We start from the raw sequence: 24,561 nt of genomic DNA on the forward strand, positions 1-24,561 counted from the left end.
GGAAACTGAGGCAAAAAGTGAAGCACTATGTGCACAGGCACACACATCAAGACTGGTGAGAGTCAAGTCGGTATTCATGCATAGAAACCCCTTTAGCACATGAGCTTTCAGTCATTTCTCTGTCCTCAGATCAGACTTTTACTGCTGTCAGGGGAGCTAAACAAGACAAGGAACATAAAGCACACACCGAGATCCTCGGGGAATGGTACATATTCTTCTTATTGTTGGTGAAGAATCAGGATATAGGTTTTAAATTGCTCCGTGCCCCGTTAGCTCAAAAGAAAGACCCCAAAAGATAAGGAGGACTGCAATCTGACTTTGTAAACTTGGATGTGTTATTATTAGTGCTCTGGATATGAAGCCAAAAGAACTCTGGCCTTGCAGATGGCTAATAGCTTTCAGATCTGTTCCTGAATGTTCAATAGTGTAAGTATCTGAGATCTTCCCAGTTCTCCCCCAAACTACTCGGGATTTCTAGGCCTAACTTTGCAGCATCAGCATCAAGTTTTAATATGTTCACTTAAAGGAAAGCATAAATTTTGTAAAGATTGAAATGTTTTATAAAGGTTAATGGGTTTGCTTTTGTGTTGGTATTGCTTATTTTATTATGATTATGATTATTTGTTTTATGTTTGAGAAGGTTACCATGGCACTGGGAAGTAAGCAGAGGCTGGGGAATGTTCCCATCTAGGAGGAGTCTATAGACAGCCATAGTCCCTAAGATTTTACTGAAGTATGCCTGGGTCCCTAAGAGTCCCTGGGGTATGCCTGGGTCCAGCAGGTTAGGTAACTTCCATCTTCACACAACACCAGGGCATCTCACAGAGCGGGAGTCACATCTCCCTAACTGTCCAATCTAGCACCTCTGTAGTAGGCATGATTATTTCTGACAAACTCATTTCTTGTTCAATTTGATATAAAAATTACAGTTAGATGAGCACAATCTCTCACACTTGAGACAATACGAATGAATTCTTAATGTCCCCTTACAGGAAGCCCAACTGAACCTTGAAAGCAGATGCAATAATGCAAATGAAGCTACTCTTTCCAAAACTGCTCAGCTTTGCATCCAAGCTGGCCCTGCATGAGGAAGCCCGCACCTACTCCACGGGCCAGGCTGATACAATCTCAGTCTCTTTCTCTGAAGAAAATCATCTTCAGGACAAAAAAATAAAAGTTCATCAAATAATTGTCCATGCAACTGGAAAAACAATACTGGAAATAGTATCAATAGTTTCAACCTTAAGCAAAGACAGGACATTCCTGAAGAGTGATGATATTTCCATGAATCTACTCAACTCATAATCTTACCCACAAAGCTTTCCTGAGTTGCTTTATTTTAGCAACTGTTCATTTCAGTGAGCTGGGGGACAAGTTTTTCGGGTTTTTGCCAGAACTGGAGTTTCCAAGTACCTACCATCTATTTGGTTTTCATCGTCTAAATGAAATAATAATAATAATAAGCCCCAGGAGATGGGTTGGGGGAAGAAAATATGCATATTCTCTGTGTGAAACTGGGCAAACCAGAAAAAGCTTCTTGTATTGTTTTAAGCAGAGCTGAGCTGTCCATCTGCATTGCATCTGTGAGAAGACAACTCCATCCTAATCCTCTTATTCTGCAGAAGAAAGAAGTACAAAGAAGGAAAGTGAATCCCTTCTTTCCCACAGTGAGCTGATTTGAGAAGGGATGGACAAATGGATTAGACCAATTGGTACACAGATGAAAATCCACCAGGAAAGCAAGAACACTACCTCAAACAAACACAAAGCAGGACACTCCAGTGGCTTTTGTCTCTATGAACAAAACCTGCCATGCTGGTGTTTGCAGTTATATTCGTTTTTACGTCCCCAGCGTGGAGTGTCACATTTCAGGCCTCTTAAAATCCAGCCTAGATGCTTCTTTTATCTCTGAGAAAACTCAGTCCTTATAAATATACAACACAGCAGTGGAATGTGACTCTTCTCCCATATTTGAAACACATCATACAAACTCAGAGGTGGTATCCCAGGGTGGGTAAGATCACACCCATTTACGAACAACAAAAACAACAAATACATATGTTTACTCTCAACAATCCCAAGGTACATTGTAAACCGAGTGCAAAATATCTGTAACATGATTCTCTTGGTGGTATCTTCCTTTCGTCTATGTTATGGTTGGACAGAACCCAAAAATTGAGGGGGGAAATATAACTTCTTTCTGCTTAACACATATTTTAAATATTTAAGTAATACAAATGCATCCCAGAAAACATAACACTCTGTGTCATCTTTAAATCATCCTGGGTTGGGAGATAACCAAGAAGCCATCAATCTTGGATGCACTACGAATGTCACGGGTTCTGAATTCAAATCCTGTGCAACTGGGGATTGGGAAGATGAAGCGAGATGACATAGGCAAAGCTCTGTCCCAGGCACTGTGTAAGCACTCTACAAGTATCCATGGAGCATCAGTAGTAAGCTTCACAAGCCCACCCCTGCCAGCATCTGAAGTCTGTCTCCCTGTAACAACTGGGAAGAGCAAATCCCTGCCTGTTCACTTAGTAATAGCCTAACACTGGGGAAAGTTGCCTAACGACTCTTAATCTTGGTTTCCTCATTTTATAAATGGGGATAATAATAGTTTCTACCTCACTGAGGTTGTACTGAAGATGGATTGAGATAATTCACAGAAAGTGCTGAGCACAGTGTGTCTAAATAGTAAGTGCTCGGGACACACTGGCTATTATAATAATGCCAGTAGCCTGGCCCTGGCTTCCTCATTGCTACCATAATACCCTCCCTGCTGATTTTTCCTATTTAAGAGTTTTTATCTCTTTCTATCAGTTTCTCTTACTGTTGGATCAGGAAACATTTAATAAAGAATGGAACACCTTACCCTCTTCTCCATATTCTTATTTATTTGGAACCAGGAATTGAACACAGGGGTTCTTAACCACTGAGCTATATCCCTAGCCCTTTTTCTTTCTTTCTTTCTTTCTTTTCTTTTTTTTTTTTTTTTAATTTTGAGACAAGGAAGGTCTCACTAAATTGCTGAGGCTGGCCTTGAACTTGTGATCCTCCCGCCTCAGCCTAGTGGCTGATATTATGGGCATGTCATACCATGTCTGGCTTCCATATGCTTATTAGGCTTCCTGGAACCTCGTGAATAAAGTCCAAAGCCTTGAATTTGGTATTAAAACTCACTCCCCTCAATAAAGTCCAAAGCCTTGAATTTGGTATTAAAACACTCCCCTGGTCAAGTATTCCAGGATCATGCCCCACCATCACCTGCAGGCAGCCGCTCTGCTCAGGCAAATCAAATCTGTGCATTCACATCCTGCTATTTCTGTCTGTAGGGATCCTTCCCTAGAATGCTAAGATGCAAGAGTTGGAAAGCACCCTGCCCAGTGATTTCTGGACAAAGATTTGAAAGTCAGGCTATTTTAAAGCTGGAGAAGACCCAAAAGGCACTCTACAGATGAGGAAACTGAGGTTAATTTACTTTCTCAGGGCCACACAGCTATTTATCAATAACTCCAGCACTGCACTGGCTGGTGTGCCCAGAGGGGGGGAAACCACAGGGCAGCCTCTTAGGAGAAATTTGTCAGCAATTGGCCACAGACTTGCTGACAGGTAATCTTTCCTCATTCGGAAGAAATGGGACAGAAGTTACGTACCCAATAAGAAAAGGCCACAAGGCACGGCTCTCCGTAAGTGAAAATCAGTTACCTCTCTGGCTTGCAGTGCAGGGCACATGGGGAGTAGGGGTGATGGGAAGGGAGCAGCTGCAATGATTCCTCATGATCCAGTCTATTCCTCACTTCAAAGACGTGGCTTCTCAGGCTGCATTAGGCTCCTGACTAACGCTCCCAGACACACTACCGAGATTTGCTGAAGTTGAAGATTCTCTGAGATGTTTACAGTAAGAACAGTGATGAATAAAACACAAGAATCACCAATGTAGGACTTGGAAGGCAAGTGTGTCCAGCTCAAGTGCTAAATTGCAATTTTTGCTGCAAGATAATAATACTAATAGTGACACTTCATTTATATAGTGCCTTTCAGGTTTCCAAAAATAATAACGAAAATGAAAAGTATATCTTATACCACAGCTGCGTCTCCATATGCAGCATTTAGTGAGCTGAGGTATCTCAACACAGAGCTCTCTTTACTCCTGTGATATTCTATGGCAAAGCGTTGTGAATTAGGATTGTTTGTAAATGAACCTCAATTTTCAATTTGACTTTGGAGTTTAAATGTAGCCCTCCTGCTATTGTCGGAGAAATATTTTGAAAAATCTTTCAATATGTGGTTTTAATAATTGGATGATGGAAAATTGACATCTGTGGGTATTATCATAGCAGCCCAGCCGGGCTCACCTGCGTTTGGCTAGTCACCCGTGCTTGGTGGTCTGGATTTGTGTCCATGGTGACCAGACAGCCAGTATTGCATAGCAATTGAATTGCGTGGCTCCAAGAGTCCTGTGCAGTTCGGGGACAACTGGGTTAATCTGGGCAGGGAGCTCTCTCAGCCAAGACAATTTAAACCCTCCTGTGGCTCCACTACCTGGGATCCTCAGACAGGATACCAAGAATACGAAGCTCTGTGACCTGCGCCTTCTCTACAGACTTCACTCCCTAAAAAAAGGTGATCATTTCAAAAGTGGGTCAGGAAAATTGTCCTGCAATGGTATGGGACCAATTCCAGAGGAGGTTTTGACTTGTGTTTTCCTCCTGCCCAAACTTGCTCAATTGTATGCATTGATGACTCTCATTTGTTTATCCAATACTTGGGCCAACATGGAGGCTGCCATACTTTCTTCTCCAGAAGCTGAGATGTGACTTAAGGTTACTTTGGACGTGTATTGTGTATGTGTGTGTGTGCGTGTGTGTGCTGGGGATCAAACCTCATGCCCGGTGTGTGCTAGGCAAGCACTTTATCACCTAGCTAAGCCCACAGCCTACTTGTGAATTCTCATGAGAGTCCACTTTCATGTGCCCATCAATGTTTGGAGAATTTCCATGTGATTTAACTCTGGGGATTATTTGCATTGACTAAAAGGCTCAAATCCATGGACCATTTTCTCATACAACCTGCTCTGTCCCTTGCAAGGGACCATTTGCCATTTATGTACCTATAACCTGTTATGCTGCCCACCATAGCTGGCCCTGAATATGCCACCTCATCCACTGACCTATACCACTCGGCTTCTGTCCAGGTCCTGACAGCCTATACAATCCACTCGTTCCACACAAGCTGAGCAATTTAGTGTTTAACAAAGGCTCCTTCTGCTCCACCCTCATGTCCCCTCTAACAATCCGCATTCTATTTGGCCTTGGAGAGGAACTCAAAAGTCAGAAGCCTCATTCAATATTGCAGCAGATAACGTTCCTCACAAGAGTCTTTCAAGGATGTGTGAAGAAATGAAGTTTTGGGGTTTCTGAGTTGAAAATAACAGAAGCAGACTTCAAGTAGCCCAATTGTTGCCAAAAAAAAAAAAACTGAGAGAAAGGGCTCAGGAGAACACCAGGAAAATCGGGAGGTGGGACAGTCAGAACCACAGACCTGATGCTGTCCTGAATCCAGGTAAATGGAGGTGCTACAGTGGTTCCCATAACACGGGCAGCTATTGCTCACTTCTGTGGTCCCTGGAAATCAGTCAATGCAACAATGACCAGAATGGGTTCTCCATGGTCAATGACTGTGTGTGCATATGCGCCCAAGACACGGAACCTAAATTTGAAACACAGGGACATTGGAGTTGAGTAGATGCTTCAGCATCCAGGGAAAATACGAAAATAACTCTCTGGCCCTTACTTCTCTAGGTAGAAGGAAGGTTCTTCTTTCTATAAAGGATCTTATCAAAGGTTTATTTCCCAAATACAGTAGGGTGATTCTGATGTCACGCCGCCATATAAATGAACAAGCAAACAGAATAACAAGTGTTCACTCCAAGGCATGAGTAATATCCAGAGTGTTGTGTTCCCGGGTGTCAAGTCACTCAAACAGAAGTCTTGTGCGGTTTAAGGAGACTCTGTCCCTCCTTCCATCTGGGTAATTTTATGCTGTTACTTTGTTCTTCTGCTTCTGCCAAACAAGGTTGGTGACTAAGTAAACCAACACCAAAAATGAGTTTAGTAGGGATGGCAGATATTCTGGATAACAAAATAAAGATTTAAATTTTAAAATATTTTGAGGTAGTTGATCCATGCATTGAATCTAACAATATGTAGTATAACAACAATAAGAATACCTGCAACCCCATTCCATGCACTGTTTCAAGCACTGTTATATATGAATGTAATTTCACGTCAGAGCTATCCTACCAGGTCCATAGTGATATTAACTCCAATGTGATTGGAGAAACTGAAGAACAAATGAAGAGACCTGCCCAGCTGGTGATTTGCAGGGCCACGCTTTGAACTCCAGAGCCTGTGCTCACAGAAGGTGCCTTATCATGTCTTACATGCACAGGGACAGGTAGGGAAATGTGACTTAGCAGCAGCACATAAGGAAAAACAAATAAACAAATAAACTGTGGAGCATAAGTCCTGTGGGTGATGTGGCTGGCAATAAAAGCTAATGTAATGTAGCCTTGGGCTGCAATAAAAGAAGTGTAGAGAAGGGAGTTGATAATCTAGACTTCAGCTGCCCAGATTTCTGTTCTCCGTCCTTTTCTATGAGGAAGGTTGGAGAAAAAAATGAATGAGACTTTCAGTCTGGACATGTTGAGACTGGGAGCAGGCACCCTGGAAACTGTGGCCCAATTTATCAATATATCCTACACAGCACCTAACTGCAGATACTAAATGTGAAGGAAGAATTACAGGTATTCTGTAATTTGATAAAAGGCTGTATCAAAGAAGGTAACCCTGATGGGCATGAAGGCACACATCTGCAATCCAGCAACTCAGGAGGATAAAGCAGAAGAATAGCAAGTTCAAAACCAGGCTCAGCAATTTAGAGAGAGCCTGAGCAACTTATTGAAACCCTGCCCCGCCCCCAAAAAGGAAAAGGACTGAGAATGTGGCTCAGTGGTTAAGCGCCCTGGGTTCAACCCCTGAACCAAAAAATAAATAAATAGATAATACATACATACATACATAGATAACCTATGGGGAGGTGGAGTTCGGCTCAACCTTAAGGAAACATTTCCAGTGGTGGAGGTTTATACCAGATCGATGGCTTGCATTTGAGGATAATGAGTTCCATGTCACTGGAATCACAGCCATTACTAGGAGATGACCAAAATGGGAGTACCGTTTGGCACTGTGCATTGGTCTAGGTGGCCTCTCAGGGTCCCACCTAACGTGCAGGAGTGAGATTCTGTTATTTCACCCTCCAACTGTCTTTGACCCCTGTACTGGACGTGACTTGGCCTTCCTGTGTTTTAATTTGTAGCAACGACTATGCAGCCTAGAGACTTTAAAGACAGACCTAATATTTTCTGTACTGTGGATGTTGTCAGATCACAGAGGAATGGCTCTCTTGTTTTAACCATTTTTTTTTTTGTGCCCAACTCAGAGCCTTTTATTACTTTAATCATAAGAAATGCAAACCAACCTGCCACTGGACCCTGTGAAGGCTTGGGGTGGGCAAGGTGAGGACATTGCTATACTATGGATCTTGAATATCACTCAAAGGCTCTTGTGCTAAAGGCTTGCTCTCCAGGGTGGGCCATTTAGAGATGGATGAAACTTCAAAAGGTGGGGACTAGTGGAAGGTCTTAGGGTCACTGGGGTTGTACCCTTGAAAGGGGGCTGTGGGACTTGTGTCCTCCCCTTCCATTTTTTTTTTTTTTTTGCTTCCTGATGATGAGGTGAGTGGTATTACTCATCTCTGATGGACTGCCTCAACACAGACCCAAAGCAACAGGCAAATGGTGAAATGAAATCTCCAAAACTGTGGCCCAATATAAAACTTTTCTTTTTACAAATTGATTATGCCGGGTATTTTGCTACAGTAGTAGAAAGCTGACTAGCACAGACACCATGCTTTGTCTGTTCTCTGCAGAACTTGGAATGCAGATATTTAGGGAATGTGATTATAAAATAGGATGAAGCTGAAGGCCAAGGTCAAATGGTAGATTCTGTAAAATACTGTCAAATGGCATACCCAAGAACACTGGATTGGCCATATATTTCCAAATAAGAAATTCATATAATGTGTCATATATGGGTCTCACATTTAATTAGTCAAAAAAAAAGAACCGTCTTCAGACTAAACACACACACACACACACACACACACACACACACACAGAAAAAAACTGCTTCTAGGTAGTGAAAATAGAGTAGCTAAATGTTGTATCAGATCGTAAGTTACTAACTGCTCTTGGGCAAGCTGGGGTTCTAAGTACCTGGACCCTCTTCTCTAAATGAGGGTTGACTGGAACAGCCCATGATTCTTGTCATGGTTTCATTTGATTCCTGAGAGTTCTACCCAATAAAGACAAGTTCTCAGCCCTCATTATAGGCAATGGTGGATCCAACCGCTCACTGCGGTTAGACAGCCTGCAACAGAAAATATCATTTAAGATGCTATTTGTTAAAGGAGGCAATGACAAGATAGAGCAGAAGCAGATGAGAGAGAAGAGGATGGTGGGAGGTATGGAAACGGTATCTCATCAGGTTAGGTGACGCGTTGAACGCTGTGAGGAGTCTAACATGGTTCCTACCTCAGGTACCATGTTATAAAAATCTCAGTTTTGTTATTAACAGCAGTGGAGAACTGGGAAAGTGTGCTTTCACCCTTATAAAAGGCTGGCCATAATCTTACCCACTCATAAGGTCACTGTGGGTAGTAAGTCTCTCATATGGCATCTTCTAGTTACTGCCTACAACTAAGTAAGTGCTCAACAAATGCTGGATTTTAACTATTATCCAAAACCAGTTTCAAATATCTACAGGGCTGTGGGAAAAGGCAGAAACAGTGAAAGGAGGTAAAGTGTAACTACTGGGGAAAAGTCACCAAAGAGGGGCATTTTTAGCTCCTCTTTCCTTTAATAGAAGATTTTAATGAATAGAGTTAATGAATCACCTTTTGCCCCACGGGTTCCCTGGGAGGCAGTTAGCCGGCTGTCATGAGTACATTTAAGGTGCTGTAGAATTATTGGCAAAAAGAAAATCTACTCAGAAAAGAGTTAGACCAGGAGATCCCGAAAGCTCCTTTTATGGATACAATTTAGGATCATGTGGAGGCGCAGGATGAAGCAGTCAGCTCATCTCTTCTGTCCTGCCACTCTGTCCCTGAGATCCAGGGAGGCTGGGTCATAGGACACATTATCAAACCTAAGAGCCAGCTGAGCACCTGGACTTTCAAATCCGGCATCCCTTTAGCCTTGTGAGCATGGACAAGTATCTTGAGCTTCCCTGACAGCCATGGTCCCTTTTGTAAAATAGATCCTATTACTGTCCCCAGGAATGGCCAGATGGAATAAGGGAGGAACTGGGTGCAGCACCTGGCACAGAGTAAGATCTCAAAAAGTTGGCTGTCTCCCTTTCTCTTTCTCAGGCAAACAGAGGCAGAGAGGCCTTTTCCTTGTCAGACCCAGGCAGGAGGAAACCCCAGCTTGGGACAAGGACAGGTGCCACAATGAGGCTGCAGATGGGAAACAGCATGGCAGCTTGGAAATGTCCCCACTTCCAGCCTTGGAAAACCCAGCCTGGGGCTCTAGCTCAGTTCGTCGAATGCTTGCCTCCCATGCACAAAGCCCTGAGTTCAATCCCCAGCACCTCCTCCTGAGGAAGACAGAAACCAACAGACAGGGCTAGGCCTTCTTCAGCTGCCATCTCTTCAGGAGTTAAAACTGTCACTGTTCAAACCCCTTGAAATCCCAAACTACATTTACCTGAAAGACAAACAGGAACAGTCTTGAAATTGAGACGATTTATCAAGAGACTAATTATCTTTTAAGCTCATCTGGAATAGTAATGAGCCCCTCTTACACGAAAGCAGGCCTGTGATGGCTATCTCCACGCTCAGCCAGCTTTCCCAGCAAGACATGACTTCAGGGTAACTTCCCACAGCAGCCCATACATGAAATGAACGGGGGTGGGGGGGTGGGGGTACAAAGCAAGAAGGAGGCAGACATGTTTTAAAAGCAATGCTTCTCTCTCGAACGTCTCAAATCTTGACTGCTTTTTGAATATTTGAAATGCAAGAAGGATGAATCACTTAAATTCTGAAATCATTCCGAAAAAGGCAGGCACTGATAAACAATTCATCTCTAATTGGGAGAGGCGCCCCGTCTAAAGCAAATGTTCAGTGCAGGAACTTATCACTGCAGGAACTGTTCGCTGTCACCATGACTCTATAAAACCGAACCCCAGGTCTATTTCTGAGAGGGCAAATGACCTCAGCATTTATTCAGGGTTCATCAAGAACTAGACATAGGGCTAAATTTTGATATTACTTTTACAACAATCCTAGGATGCATAGGTTACTATGAGGTCTGCTTTTTCAGACAGAGTATTCGTTATGTGGCTTATTCTTGCTCACTTGCTTTGGAAGCCCGTGGAGTTGGAATTGGAGAGGGTTTGAACTTCAGGGTAAAGAAAGAGAAGCCCTCTGCTTGGGGACAAACTAAAAAGCAATTGCAAAAAAAAAAAAAAAAAAAAAAAAACCTCAGTGATAAAGATAAATAATGTTTAATGCTACATTTTAAAAATCAAGATTAATGGGCAAAAAAAAAATCTGTGATGAGCAAAAGTGCCAATTTTCAATAAAGATAGGAGGCTAAGCCTGCACTTGCATGCTAGGCCTCACTGGCTACCCCTCCTCACAGCCCTGTCAGGGCGGCCTCCAAGGTTGAATAAGTGTTCCAGGCCTTAAGGATGATGGGGACCAAACTGAATATTGCAGGATGTGTTCCCAGGTAAAACATTCCCCAAAATCCACGTGGGCCTGAGTCCCCAGTAATGCTGGACCCTGTTGTCTTCAAAGCTTATTTTTATAAAGAAGGGTAAGACCACATCGATAGCAAGGACTCTTCTCGAAATTCCTGCTATTGGTTCTAACTGATGGAGGCTAATACAGGCTTAGAAGAGATCTCCATGTGTCCTGAACTAAGCCCAGGGAGGAGCATCCCCTATCACTTAGTTGCTCCATTAGGTGATCATCACAGTGGGGACCAAGCCAGGCCTGAAGCCATCTTCTCCAAGGAGCTCAATGTAGAGGAGTAAGGTTAACTTCTGTAAATCTTTCCAGTGCACAGGGTGTGTTAAGAGGCTTTCAGGCACAGAAGAAGGGGGAGAGGGTTTTATGGAAGAAGTCAAGGTTTTTCTTTACCTGAAGTAACCAGGAAGAAAATTTTAAGAATAAGGGTGTGTTCATTCGCAAACCCTGATTGGGAAGCACTCAGTTACAGAAGGTACCAGGTAAGACTCTGGCCACTGGCCATTGAAGCCTGTAAAACTCTTTATGGCAAATTCCTAGATTCAACACCCCAGATGCCTTCCAGGAGGATTCTGACAGACAGAGGAAAGGAAGAGGGAGACACAGAGATTTGCAATTACCATGAAAAGAGCATCAATTTTTCCTCACACTTTCTCTTCTCCCTTTCCTTCTCTTCTCTCTCGCACTGCTATCTCACTTAATATCCCAATGTGCAATTTCCTGCCCGAGCAGAAATGTTGACCCCACAACCAGGAGAACAATCCTCTATCTCAATAAGTCACCAGTCTGATGACCCATTAAACAAAATAACACAGAAATTCTGCCTCCAGTTCTAACAAATGGGTATTATTCACAAGCACTTAGAATTTAACACTGACTTCTATTTTTTTTTAAGTTAAATAAACTGTCCAGTGGTAAGTGAGCATCGGTTTACAAAACACTTTGTCTTACTTTCCACTGAGTGACTTAATCCTCCCTCCCATAATCCATTTGCATTGATTTCCTTCTTCATCAACTGTCTATGCTTTCCAACACAGGGCAGAGCTGCAAAAATTCCACGGCTGAATCACCAGGGAGGCAACTGTGCTCGGTTTAAAAAAAAAAAAAATACAAATAAGTACCCACTTAAGACAGTACTGTACTTATTTTTAATAGAGCTTTCCTCTTAATTATAATGTAACATTAGTTTTTCTTTCATTCTTCTGAACTTTCATAATGACACTATCAACCAGGAACAAATATAAATTTGTGCAGCCTGAAATATGCAATTTAATCATAAGCCATAATTTCCATATCTGAGAAGGGAAAAAAATATCAAATGATTAAACTCCAGTGCACCAAGACCAATCTCGAATTAAATTTTACTCTCTGCTAAAGTTAGATTTTGTACAGCAATATCAAGAACGGTTTAAAGGTAATAGTAAAATATTTGCTGTTATATTAAAACTCCATACCCAAAAGTGTTTACCAAAGATCAAACTGCTATTCTTTTTTTTTTTTTTTTTTTTGCAAATGAAACCTCTTGAAAGGGTTGGCAATGATATCACAGCCGTCTCACTAATATTTCTCTTCTTTATTCATTCTGTTCCTTTTGGAATCAGAAATGATGCTCTTCCTGCCAGGGGGGGAAAAGAATCCAGAAAATCCTCCCAGATCACTGCTTGGTGAGAGCTAACCTTGTTTATCCTGCTGCCCAGCCCCCACCCTGGCTTCTGCTCAATCTCCAGTTACAAGATTTCCCAACTTTCTAGCAAAGTCCAAGGTGAAAAGAGGCTGAAGGTAATGGGATCCACCCACTAGAAAGATGCTAATCCTGACAAACTGCTGGAGCAGGAGTCTGAACCACAATTAGATTGAATTCGGTCTCTCCGGAGAAGTTCCGACAAGGCTGGTGGTAACAAAACCGCTTTTCATGGTGCCCTCAAAAGCAGATGGGCTCCATGCAGAAAGTTGGAGAAGGACGCCATTGCCCTCTAGTGGCCAGAAGTGCAATCTTCCGCGAAGGAGTCCATTTCCAGAGATGCACAAGGCTCTCGATGTCAGGGTAAAATTATAGCAGAAAGATGTTTAATTATCCTCCTCGAGTGTTTTCTTTAGTCCTTCCTGTTCGTAGAGGAGGCTGTGGATGGCTATCACAGTAATCCTGATGGAACGGCTCACTCCTACTCCTATTGCTGCATTAGGATGGGTCCAACATTCTCCAGCTTTAGTTTCTGTTTTTAAAAGACCTGTTGATTTTTTTCCCCCAATTAAACCACAAATTTATATAGGTCATATATCTTCATATATATTTCAGAGTCGTTAACTTTGAATTGGAAGACAGACAACTCACATTCTGGGTAACTAAAGAATGGGAGTTCTTCACAAATTAGTTGACATTTTATGAAATAACACTTCATTTCATAAAGGAAAAATTATCCAAAACATATTTCGACCCCTTAAATCATTACTTAGTGAATATGCACAATGCTTTAATCTTCTAGGGAGAAAAGTACTTGGGAATTCATTGTCATTCTGAAAATCTGGCTGATCAAGAAAAAGGTTTACTACTCACTTTCAACTCTATGAAGCACTGTTTCAATATTATTATTATTATTACTATTATTATTATTATTATTGCTAAATGATTGGGTATGCCTCTAATCAAGCTGAAAAAATCCATACTGAAAATAAATTCAAAATTAGTATGTTTCTCAAATGTCTACCTACACAAGCTTATTGAGAATGAAAAATAAATCAGATTTACAGATCTTGTTGAGATGGTTCTGAAAAATAGATTTAAATATAAAAGATCCAAGTTTATGTGATCTGTGAGCTTCAGAAGTCACTAGCATTCATTCACAGGCAAGGTCCACACACTATGTTCATGGGAGTGTAGCTTTGGCATTGTAAATCAGGCCATGAGGTCAAAGTCATGGCATTTCCCATATGAGGGTCCCCAAACCAGAATCTTTACAAAGCAGCCATGTAATTCTATTCAAAGTGAGAGAAAAACCATGAATTATGAAGACATGCGCATTAAAAGAGCATGAAATTGATCCGTATTCCCCCAAATCATGACATGGTTCTCCAAGTCGCCCCCCCCCCCTTCTCCCAAACATAAATAATAGAGAATACACATTTGGAGGTACCACAGTAAAAGGGAAATATAAGTTCTAGGCCATAAAAAGATACAGCTGTAACTTTATTTTTTTTTCAAATTAACCAAAAGATTGTATCTTAATTGAAAATAGAATTTAGGTTTCTAGTAATTTTACTGTCTCGAGTTCTGATAAGAATGCTGAGCAAAATGAAAGTTCTGAAGTGCTATCAAGATGGTCCACTGCTTCAATTAGAAATATTTTAAAAGCCTATTTTTCTAGTATGCCATAAGCCCAGTTTGAATAAATCTACATGTGTAGGCCTCTCCAGATTATCCCATCTCAATCCTTCCTATGCATTTCTTCAACACCCCCACCCCCACCACCACACATACACACAGGGGTGGGCAAGGAGGTTTTTTTTTTTTTTTCCAAACAATATAATAAACAGAGCAGTATATGCAGACTCTGAAATTGCAACTAAGATGAAAACAATAATAATTATTATTAACAATAAAGTATGGCTACAAGACATTGTTCATGCATTAAATTGTAATGTCTCAACAAAAGCAAGCTATCAAGCTAATTCTTACTCAAAGTTTCTTGGCCTCTCCATGCCTTTGCTTGGTCTCTACTGGAAACTACTCACATTCCTTTGTACTAGGCAGGATTTCAGTTTTGCACAGAGGATGGAATTCCAGGGCCTACCGGCCAACTTTAAAACTTGGAATCAGAGCTTATGTTTAAGGAACTTAACATGACTGTAGCTTCAGAGTCCCTCTGGTCCTGGCCACAACTATGTCCCTTTGTTTTGTAACTTTTATTCCTTTGTTCCTCTGAAAGAAGACCAGGCTCCCTGCAGCTGGGGTTGGGCAGGGACTTTTATGTTTCCCAGTCTGCACCTCCGTATTTGTAAAAATAATTCCCAGATTAATGAAATGAAGATCAGCCCCTTCTCTTTTCCTCTCCCATCTCAGAAGGCTCCAGAGCAGAGTCCAGCCAGGCAAACATGCTGATGCGATACTAATGCATCCTCGCTCCTGAGAACACATCTGCATCCCCATCCCCAGGAAATCCAGACACCCCGCAAAACCATCGATGTTTGCTGCAAGCCCAAGTGATAAGGAAATTGATCTAGCCTCTCGCCAGATTAATTGTCATTGCTTCCCTGTGATTAAACTTACTCACTGCCTCATTTTAACCGATAGGAACGATCAGAAGAAAACAAGATTTCAGAATCATCTGAACAAGATTTCTATAGGAGGAAACCGAAGGGAAGACTTTAGGCAAATGTATCCCTCTTGCAGCAGTGTTCCAGGAACGACCCCCCCCATCCCCAATACACACACACACACACACACACACACACACCACCACCACCACCACCACCAATTCCCACCGCTTAGCTTAGGAAAGGACCCGTTGTCCTGCGGGAATAGCATTATTAAATAATTAAAAGATGCATTTTCTTCATAGCAATGCCACGGCCCGTGAAATTCCTGCTGCATTATCAGCAAAAGCAACAGGGCTTCTTCTAGCATCTAGAAAACCTTTCACCCGAGAGAGCCAGGAGCGCGCAGCACCGGCGAAAGCCGGGCCTTGTAAAGAAACAGACAAGGAAGCAGGACCTTAGGGCCCCTAGGACCCCACTTTCTCTAGGGACTCTGCTCCCCCAGGGTGAGGCGACCCTCCAAATGGTCCTCGGGGTTGGGGACAGGGAAATGGGGTGCTCATCTCGCCGCCTTTCCGTTCCTGCCGACTTCTCCCGAGCCTCCTGCCCCCGGACTCGCGTTCTGAGGGCAAAGCGCAGAGAGGCTGTGCGTGCTGGGAGCTGGGGAGGCTTGGCGCGCTCCGAGAGGAGGCGCAGGCTTGGGGGAAGCTTTCGTTCGCAAAGTTAACGTTAACCCTGGAAGGCTTCGCCAAGCCCAAGCCCGAACCCAGCTCTAGTCCGAGCAGCTAGCAGACCTACCCCTGATCTGTTGGGACTTTAGGAACCGCCGCCTGAGCTCCGAAGAGACTTGGGCTTGAGGGCTGGAGCGCGCGCCGCAGTCGGCAGCCCCAGAGCCGCAGTCAGCGGACCAAACCCACGCTATTAAAGTGCGGGGGATCGCCGCTCCAAGCCTGGCTCCTTCCCCTTTTCGGGGCTTTCCCAGCAGTCTCCACCCCGAGGGACTGTGCTCTGGGGATCGCTCAGCGGAGATCAGGGAAGACCGCGTAGGAACCCCTCAGAGAGAGAGGTCTTCAGGTCGCACGCAGCTTTCCGAAAGAGGCGCAGCGCGGGCGGGCGAGCCCGGTGCTGGGGGCGACTTTTCCCCAGAGAGGAGACCAGGGGCAGTCGACGTGTCCGGAGCTAGCTCTGCAGTCCCTTGCCCCAGCCGGGTGCAAAGCCCTTGTGCCATGGCCTGGGCACAGACCCCAGAGGAGGCCTGAGCCGGGAAGAGTGGTGGAGCGCACATCTGGCTCTTCTACCCCCCTGCGCTGCCCTCGCCCTCCGCTGGCTCCCTTCTCCTTTGCTGATTTTTTTTAAACAAATCTTTACACACACACCCTCCACCTTCTGCTTTGCATTAGCGAAGTCTTCTCTGGTTAGACCTCAGCCTGCCCCCCTCCCAAGACAGTCTCTAAGGAAATCCTACCCCCACCCACTCCGAGAAGCCCTGTCCTGGAGAAAGGAAGGGACTGGCGGAGCGCCTTACCTGGGGCCCTTGCGGGTGGACGCGACCTTCGGCTGTGGATCTCCGGTGCAGGGCAAGCGCAGCGGTGTCAGCCCGAGTCCCGGTCCCATTCACAAGTCGGCGGCGGCTGCGAGCTGCCCCCGCGGCATCTGCTCCTCGGCCCGCGACGCTCCCCTCAGCTGGCGGCGGCCGCGGAATGAGCCGCCGAGCGCGCTAGTGGCAGGAATGAGAAACCGGGGGGGAGGTGGCGGGCGGCGGGCGGGCGGGCGGGTAGAGGGGAGGAGGAGGGAGGCCGCCGCTGGGAGGGATGGAAAGGGCGGGGGGGGGGGCGGAGAGGAGCTGAGGCTTCGAGACGCGGCGAGCTGGGCCTGGCTGGGGCTGCGGGGGCCAAACTGGTCCGCGCCCCTCCCCCGAGGACCCGAGATGTGCCAACCCCTGGATCCTTTGCCGCCCCTCCCTCCCGGGTCGAGGCGCTCCGACTCCCTTGGGGCTGAGACAGAGTCTGGAGCGACTGAAGTTGGGCTCCGGGGACGCACAGCCAATCAGGGAGGGCGACGGAGGGAAGCTGGAGAGGGGTTGGGAGCCCCCATTTTCCTCCTTCCCCTAAATCCGCGCCAGCTGGTCAAGCTGGGTCCTCGCCTGGCCCGCCTGATGGTGGGTTGAAGGAAGGCATCGCCCAAGTGGGGGAGGCAATCAGGAATTAGGGAGCGCATTTTCTTCTTTCTCACTCTGCTACCCCACCCTCCAAAAATCCCTCCACGCTGGCGGCTCTTTCCCAGCTCCCACCCCTTTCCTCAAATCCCAAAGCCCCCTCCCTTGCAAACTCTGCTAGCGGTGCGGGTGGTGAAGCCGAAGGGAAGGGGGCTTTGGACTTTGAGAGAGCCTTCTTGGTTCTCTCCCAGTCCTCTTCTCCCCCACGCACAGCGCCTCCGGGGAGACGCCAATAGGTCAACCTCACCCCCCCACCCGAGGGTTCCTTGATCCTTACCCCAGAGGGGTATCAGGCCCCCCGCGGGGTGGAAGGGGTCACTTGTTGCCTCCCCCACCGGTTCCCCGCAGACCCGCCAAGGAAGGAGGACGGTGGAGAGCGCTGCTCTGCGGGAGGGAGGGTCTATGGGGCGAACTACCCGCATCCTCCCTAGGTCTTGGGTTTCCCCTCACCGAGGGGTGCGGGCAACAGGGAGGAACACCAGAGCCCACTTCCAGCCCTCCTTCACCGAATCGCTGGGAGAAAGGACTGGCGGAGCCGGGTCTTTGCAAATCGCGTTAGGGACTGGGCGGGGCGGGGCTCTCCGGGTAGCGGGAGGCGCGTGGGGACCCGCACCCCGAGCCCAGAGCAACTGTGCCTACGTGGGGATCCCTGTTTAGGACAAGTTCCCAAGGTGGGAGCTGGCGGACAGGGAAGAGATGCAGGGAAGGTGGAAATGCAAATGGGTCAAGGGTGGAAGGAACCGCTGGGAGGGACTGGTCAGGAGCTGGGAGTGGAGATGGAGCCGCAGATCCGCGAAAAAGAAGGGTGAGAGGGAAGCAAAGGGAAAGCTGGTGCTGGAGCACAAGAGTCAAAAAAAAAAAAAAAAAAAAAAAGGCTGGAAGAAAGGAGAGAGACCCAGGAGTTAGTGGGAAAAGAGGCCCCCAAACGTTCAGTCTCCAAGAAAGCGGAGCGCTCCTGGGGAGGAGACTGGAGTGCCTCGGGAGAGGAGGCTACAGAACCCCCAGCTTCAGCTCCCTGCCACCCGGGGTCACTGAGCGCGCAGAGCTCCTTGGTTTCCAATGGAGGCAAGGAAGCGCGCACCGAGGTGGGGAACCAGGCGAGGCTACCCTAGTACCTGCCCTCCTGCTTGCATCTATCTCCTGACGACTCCGTGGTCAGGATCAATATGCGCCAATCTCCGTCCGCCTCCTGTACCAAGGAATATATTGCGGCCTTTAAATTGCCCATTCCTCCCGGGAAGGCGACAAATTTCCAGAAACTCTTATTCCTCTGATTCCCCCACCGCCATTGCCATATATGTCCAAGGTGACATTCCTCTGGGCCACCACAGCGACTCCTGGGAGACCACCGAGTGCTGTTCTGGAGAGTGCGGTTGAGGGGCCATCCAATTTCTTTCGCGTTTCCATACCTCTGCCTTGCTTTTTCTTGTGGTCTTTATGACCTGTCCTTTCATGGACCACAGCAGTTTGGTCTAAACCATAAAACTCGGTATGGTACGCCACGCCTCTGCCCTAAGGGAGCATAGAAGCTAAGGCTTGCTCTGATCCAGCCATTGATGCTGGAGAGGAGGAAACAAAGTCTGATTCTCCTTCAGAAACAAACGGAAAGAAAGAAATACTTCAGTTTTGCTCTTGATTGGCTACAAATTGTTGCTTGGTGTATGCCATCCTTTTCACATAGGTATAAAGGGAACACACAGCCATTGTCAGTCATCCTAACTGCAAAGGGGCAAAGAAGCTCAAGTTCTGTGTAATGGTTGGGCATCTTGACCTCTGAGGAAAGTTTCATTAACTCTAGTTTGGAACACACCTAAGGATAAGCCTAGTCATATGTAATCTGACATTAAGTGGAAATTGTCCTCTACTTTCTGTTCAGAATTCATCAAATGACAGTAGCTGTTTTTTAGACCATCCACTTCATTAATGGGAGCATCAGCAAAATTTAAAAGTAAGTTCAAAAATTTTTGGTAAGTTTGCACACTTGAATCCAAGGAATCTAGTATATAGCTGCTATCAATAGTTCTCTGCACAACCTAGCAATTTTATACCTAGGATTCTATTCAAAAGAACAACAACAAAAATATGTCCACACAAACACATATACTGAAAGATCCTAACAGCATTATTCACAGTCACCAAAATTTGGAAACAATCCTAATACACCCAACAATGAATGAATGGGACAGACAAATAATATTCCAATGGAATATTACTTGACAAACAAAAGGGAAAAGAATCTTGATAATCATTATATCATGAATATAACATATGCTAAAATCCAGACAGATGCTAAACCACACCTTGTAGAATTCCATTTATTGGAAATGTCTAGGAAGGCAAAATGATAGAGACAGAAAGCAGATCTTCTTGCCCAGGGTCTAAGGGTTTAAATAAGAATTGATTGCAAAAGGGGTGTGAAGCAACATGGTTGAGTGATGGAATGCTATAAATCTGGAGAGTGATGATGATTGTATGAATTTACTTTAAAAATCATTGACACGTTACAAAAAAGGCAAAAATAATTTTTATTCACACCTTTATTCTCAGAGAAACTTTGACCCACAGCTAAGCCCCGAAAGGAAATATTTGCAAGGCAGTTTTCCAGAGGAAAAAAAAAATAATATATATATATATATATATATATATATATATATATATATATATATATATGAAGAAGGAGGGGGGGAAAAGGAGTCTATTTCTTAAGGAAAGATAACCATGCTTCTATTCAGCAAGTTCTATTTTGGCAACTGCTTGGAGAGTCTTATAAGTGTTAAAGCAAGTTAATTTCCCCTTTCACTCTTCTAAGTGATTAATTCCTGGGAACTAGAGTTAGGCATTCCAGTTCGTGACATTTTAAACACACCTACACATAGACACAGTACAAAGTGCACATTTCAGAGGGGATTTTTATGACTATGTTAGGATCTGTCTTAGAAATCCATATCAAGCACTTGGGTGGGGTAGAGTGTGATTACAGTTTAGATTTTAAAAGGAAATGAAAAGAATAGGGGAAAAAAGAGAGAGAACCCACTGACAGCTTAAACTGAAAGACTCGGTTCAGACCCGGCAGCCCAAAGTTTGGGTGTTTACCTTAAGTTGCTTCACCTTTCCTCCGCCTGCCCCTTCTTCCAGGGAGGAAGCCAGGGTTCATGGTTGCTCTGAAGCCGGAATAAAACAGCCCCTTGTGCTTCCTGCCTGTTCCAATCCAGACCGCGATGAGGCCCAAATGAGCCTTTTCTTCTCTTTGTCCTTGTCAGCAAGAGTCTGATAATTTCCTGTCGATTCCCTCATCAAAGGCACCAGGCTCTCATCTCTTTGATGCATCTCTCCTCAGACTCTGAAGATAGCCAGACCCCGTTGAGAAACCCCTTGTTTCCACTTAGAAGCTCCAGGCTTGGACCTTCTCAAAAACTTCCTGTTCTCCTTTGTTCGTGTTGGAAAAAAAATGAGACCAGATCCAAGCAGGGAGTGGATTTCCTCAAACTGCCGTGGGCTCCAACTGTGCCTTCCCCAGGCAGAGGGAGAACAGGGAGAGAGATGCCTGGGAATACCATTTCTGAATCAGCACTCCAGGTAGAAACTTCCACTGTTGGAAAGTTAGGGGAAAAAAGGGAGAAGACCTCACACTTTTGATCTGTGTCTGATTCCTGGCTCTGTCACTTACTAGCTGTATGGTTTGGGGTAATATTTATATTTCTGTGATCGGGGGTTTGCAAATCTGTAAAATGGGAATTGTTATCTGTGTCAACATTGTTGTAGAGATTCAGTGTCCCCCCCCATACCTAAAACAATAAGTTCTGTGCTAGAAACAGGCTCAATGAATAAAAAGAATGATAATAACAATGATTAATTATGAGATCTGAATTCTACACCTAAAAATGACCTGAGCAAGAAAGAAGTTGTGTTGAAATTTTGAATTATAATAATTATGGATATTAATATTTTCTTAAATGTAACTAGTATTAAAAATTCCGGTCAAAATATTTTGACAGTTAAAAAGTTACTTACATTCTAAGGATTGTTTTGGTCTTATAGGATTAGCTGTGCCTCTCTTGAGGAAAGGCCCTGAGTTCATGTCTTAGATCTGACACAATTGCATTGAGGCATCTTGGGTAAGTCATTCCCTTTGCTCTGATCTTCAGGTACCCTCCTTGTAATGAGAGCTTGCCCAAGATGAGCTTTGGAGAGGTTCCTTCCAGAGCTGAAATTCTCAAGTCTTCTACTCAGTAAAATCAAAGCATCTTGTAATTCCCCTTTCTGCCACTAGGAGCAATCAGCCAATAGTCTCAGGTTGATAAGACCTGGCTTTCAGAACTTCTGTCTGAATCACATGCTTTTCAACCCTAAACATTTGTCATCCAGATGGTAAGTCTCCCCAAGGGAGGGTGAAACCCTTTTTATTTATATCTGCATCCCCAGCACCTAGCTCAATGCTTGACACATCAAACAAGGAAGCACAGTAAATATTTTTGAATGAACTACTAAATGCTTTTGAGGGGATGCAAATCAGTATATTAGTTAAATATCACCACACTATTCCATTATGAAAGATCTGAGCACTCAGTGAATTAAAAGTTCACTGACTTTTACTCTCATAGATCTTCAAATTGGCTGCAGTTGCCTGGTCTAGATTGGGCTGTGCTGGGGAAACCCAGTGTGCCTTCCCATATTTCTCCATTTCCCATCCTCTTTCTGAAACTGGTTTGTGCCTGTTCTCATGGTGATGGAAACTGCACAAGAGGTCATGTGGGAATGCACGCAGCCCTGGATTTAGTCACAGAACTAGGAACTATCCCTTCCAACTTACTGCAGTGGCCAAAGTATCTCAGGTAGTCAAATGGAAAGTCAAGATGTGGAAAAATAGAATCTGAGTCTTCAGCGGGGGAAACTTCAGAGTTGCACAAGCAGAGTGGATACAGAGACAGGGGAAGTGCAAGAGCGCTAATGCAGTTTCCTGCAGGCAGAATCAGGTTCCCATCATCCCTCCTTTCTGAGCCATCTTGAATTTCCAAGTCTCATGGGTTATATCCTCTAGTCACAGAGAGAGTTCTCTAGATCTTGGGAGACAATCAGAAGGCAATTCAGCCTCATGTCAGATCATTGTGACTTGCCCTTCGTTTACATCAAGGTTCAAGTTGGAACAAAGAAGGCAAGCAGAAGTCATAATGGAATTATAATAACCACTAGCTTTTATTAAGCTTGTTTTATAGTCAGAAGCCTTTAGGTATAAAACTAACAATCCTCAAACCCTTCCTTGAAAGTATTGTTTTATTGTCCTTTTTCTCTAAATGAGAAAATGGAGACGATACAATTATAGGCACTGTCCAATCTAATACAGTTGGTAAGAGCTGGAGCTGGGGTTCCAACCTGCAGATATTTGACTCAAAAGGATGAAAGAAGGAAGGAATAGAAGCAGAGAAGGAAAAATGAAGGAAGGCAGGTAGAAGGAAAACAATAAAAGTATGATGTGCTATTTGGAATCCATCTGTTTCCAATATGAGAAGAAATGTGTGGATTCTGAGGGTCATGCATTCCTGCTCCCTAGACGTGCTCAGACCAGAGGTGCTCAGATCACGGGGCCTCACAATACGTCCTTTCCACAGCTGAGAAGCTGCCGCATGAGCTGACATTGTCTACCTTGCTCATCTTCCAGTCTCCACCTTGACAACACAAGTCCCATTTACCTTTCTGCTATTGTTCAAACGTAAGTATCCTCTGGATTCACGTTTGCTGTTCCCTTGGCCCGGAACACCCTCTCTGTATTCTTCCTCATGGCTTACCCCTCAACTTTGCCTATTAAATAAGGACTTCTCTGGCTTGCTCATCAGCAGAAATACCCACTTGACATTCCATTCCCAATTGGCCATCGTTTTCTATCCACTTAGACTGCTTTATTTTTGCTGATAATATATTTATCTACTGTAAATTGTATTTACTAGAAATGTTTCTATTTGCTTGTTTTTTTTTAAAAAAAATATCTGGTTTTTAGTTACAGGTGGACCCAACATCTTTATTTTATTTTTATGTGGTGCTGAGGATCGAACCCAGTACTTCATGCATGCCAGGCAAGCGCTCTACCTCTGAGCCACAACCCCAGATCTATTTGCTTATTTTTATTTGTTGTCTTGCCCCACTAGGATACAAGCTTCCAGAGGGCAAAATACATGTTCTTTCTTCTTCACTCCTGTAACTTGAGCATCTAACACAGTGCCAGGCATATGGTAGGCTCTCAGTAAATATTTGTAAAAGAAATGCATGAATAATAAATGCATGAATAATGCTAACTGAATGAATAAGTCCCCAAACCAAAAGCAGATGGATCATCTGCTCAAATCCAAACATGGTGCAAGTGTCCCTTGCTTACAAAGTGAATTTAATGATGCTAATTATTCACATTACAAAATGATTCTTTGATTTACTAAAGGTTTCATTCAGAAGCTAGTTAAAATAGCTACCTCCTTTAACACTTTTAAAAATATAATTACATTTCCAAAGTGATGGGGTGCAGACAAACTTCTTAGACTATGCATTTCCTAAAGTGAAGTATACAACTATACATAATGACAATTCTGTTTTTTGATTCCAGTTTGTTTGCCTTATGGACTAGGAGGTTGGCTTATTGAAACACCTCACAGAAGGCAATTTCAATGTTCCTGTGTGCATATATTCACATTCTTTTATAAACTCGTGAATAGGTGCATTTAAATGTGTTTGCTCTCCAAGAGAACCTTTGGAAATATATTCAGGATTGATACTGGTTTGCTTTGCAAATAGTCTACAATTTGGACAACAGGATTTAAGAAAACTGTGTACCAATTTTCATGACCTTTAACTATCAGTACCAGGAAGGGGGAGACAGAAATCATCCTTATCCAACAGAAAAAGCTTTTTCAAAAAATTTTCCTTCTCGCATGTCTTCAACTTAGAATAGTCAAACTTGCCCAGCATAAACCGAGTATTTTAGCATTAATCTAGTTGCTGTGTATATTTTCCTGTCCCTGTTCACTTGCCTTTTGGGGGGCAAACAGCTAATAGAAGCATTTCCTTTCAGCATAAGGTGAACCAAACTCAATATATTTTTATACACAGGTGACTTTAGAGCTTTATTTTTGCAAGCAATATTCTAGAAAAATCTCTCTATTCTGGTTGATAATCACCTTAGTTCTGAGTCTTAACTCACGATTGATTTTCCTTTTATATAGATTATTGTTCTG

The 24,561-nt window shown here is 44.0% G+C and overlaps 1 protein-coding gene across 3 annotated transcripts in view; it reads right to left on the bottom strand.

Annotated features, from left to right (window-relative positions):
• The window catches only part of Cdh11 (cadherin 11), a 150,701-nt gene extending 133,840 nt beyond the window's left edge, over positions 1–16,861 (bottom strand). For all 3 annotated transcript variants that reach the window (XM_021721566.2, XM_005318258.2, XM_078032427.1), the window contains exon 1: positions 16,655–16,861. The gene's annotated coding sequence lies outside the window, so the exon portion shown is untranslated. The remainder of the gene's footprint in view (positions 1–16,654) is intronic.
• Between the last annotated feature and the right edge of the window lie 7,700 nt (positions 16,862–24,561).

The sequence above is a fragment of the Ictidomys tridecemlineatus genome, chromosome 15 (genome assembly GCF_052094955.1).
Source record: "Ictidomys tridecemlineatus isolate mIctTri1 chromosome 15, mIctTri1.hap1, whole genome shotgun sequence".
Classification (NCBI taxonomy): Eukaryota; Metazoa; Chordata; class Mammalia; order Rodentia; family Sciuridae; genus Ictidomys; species Ictidomys tridecemlineatus.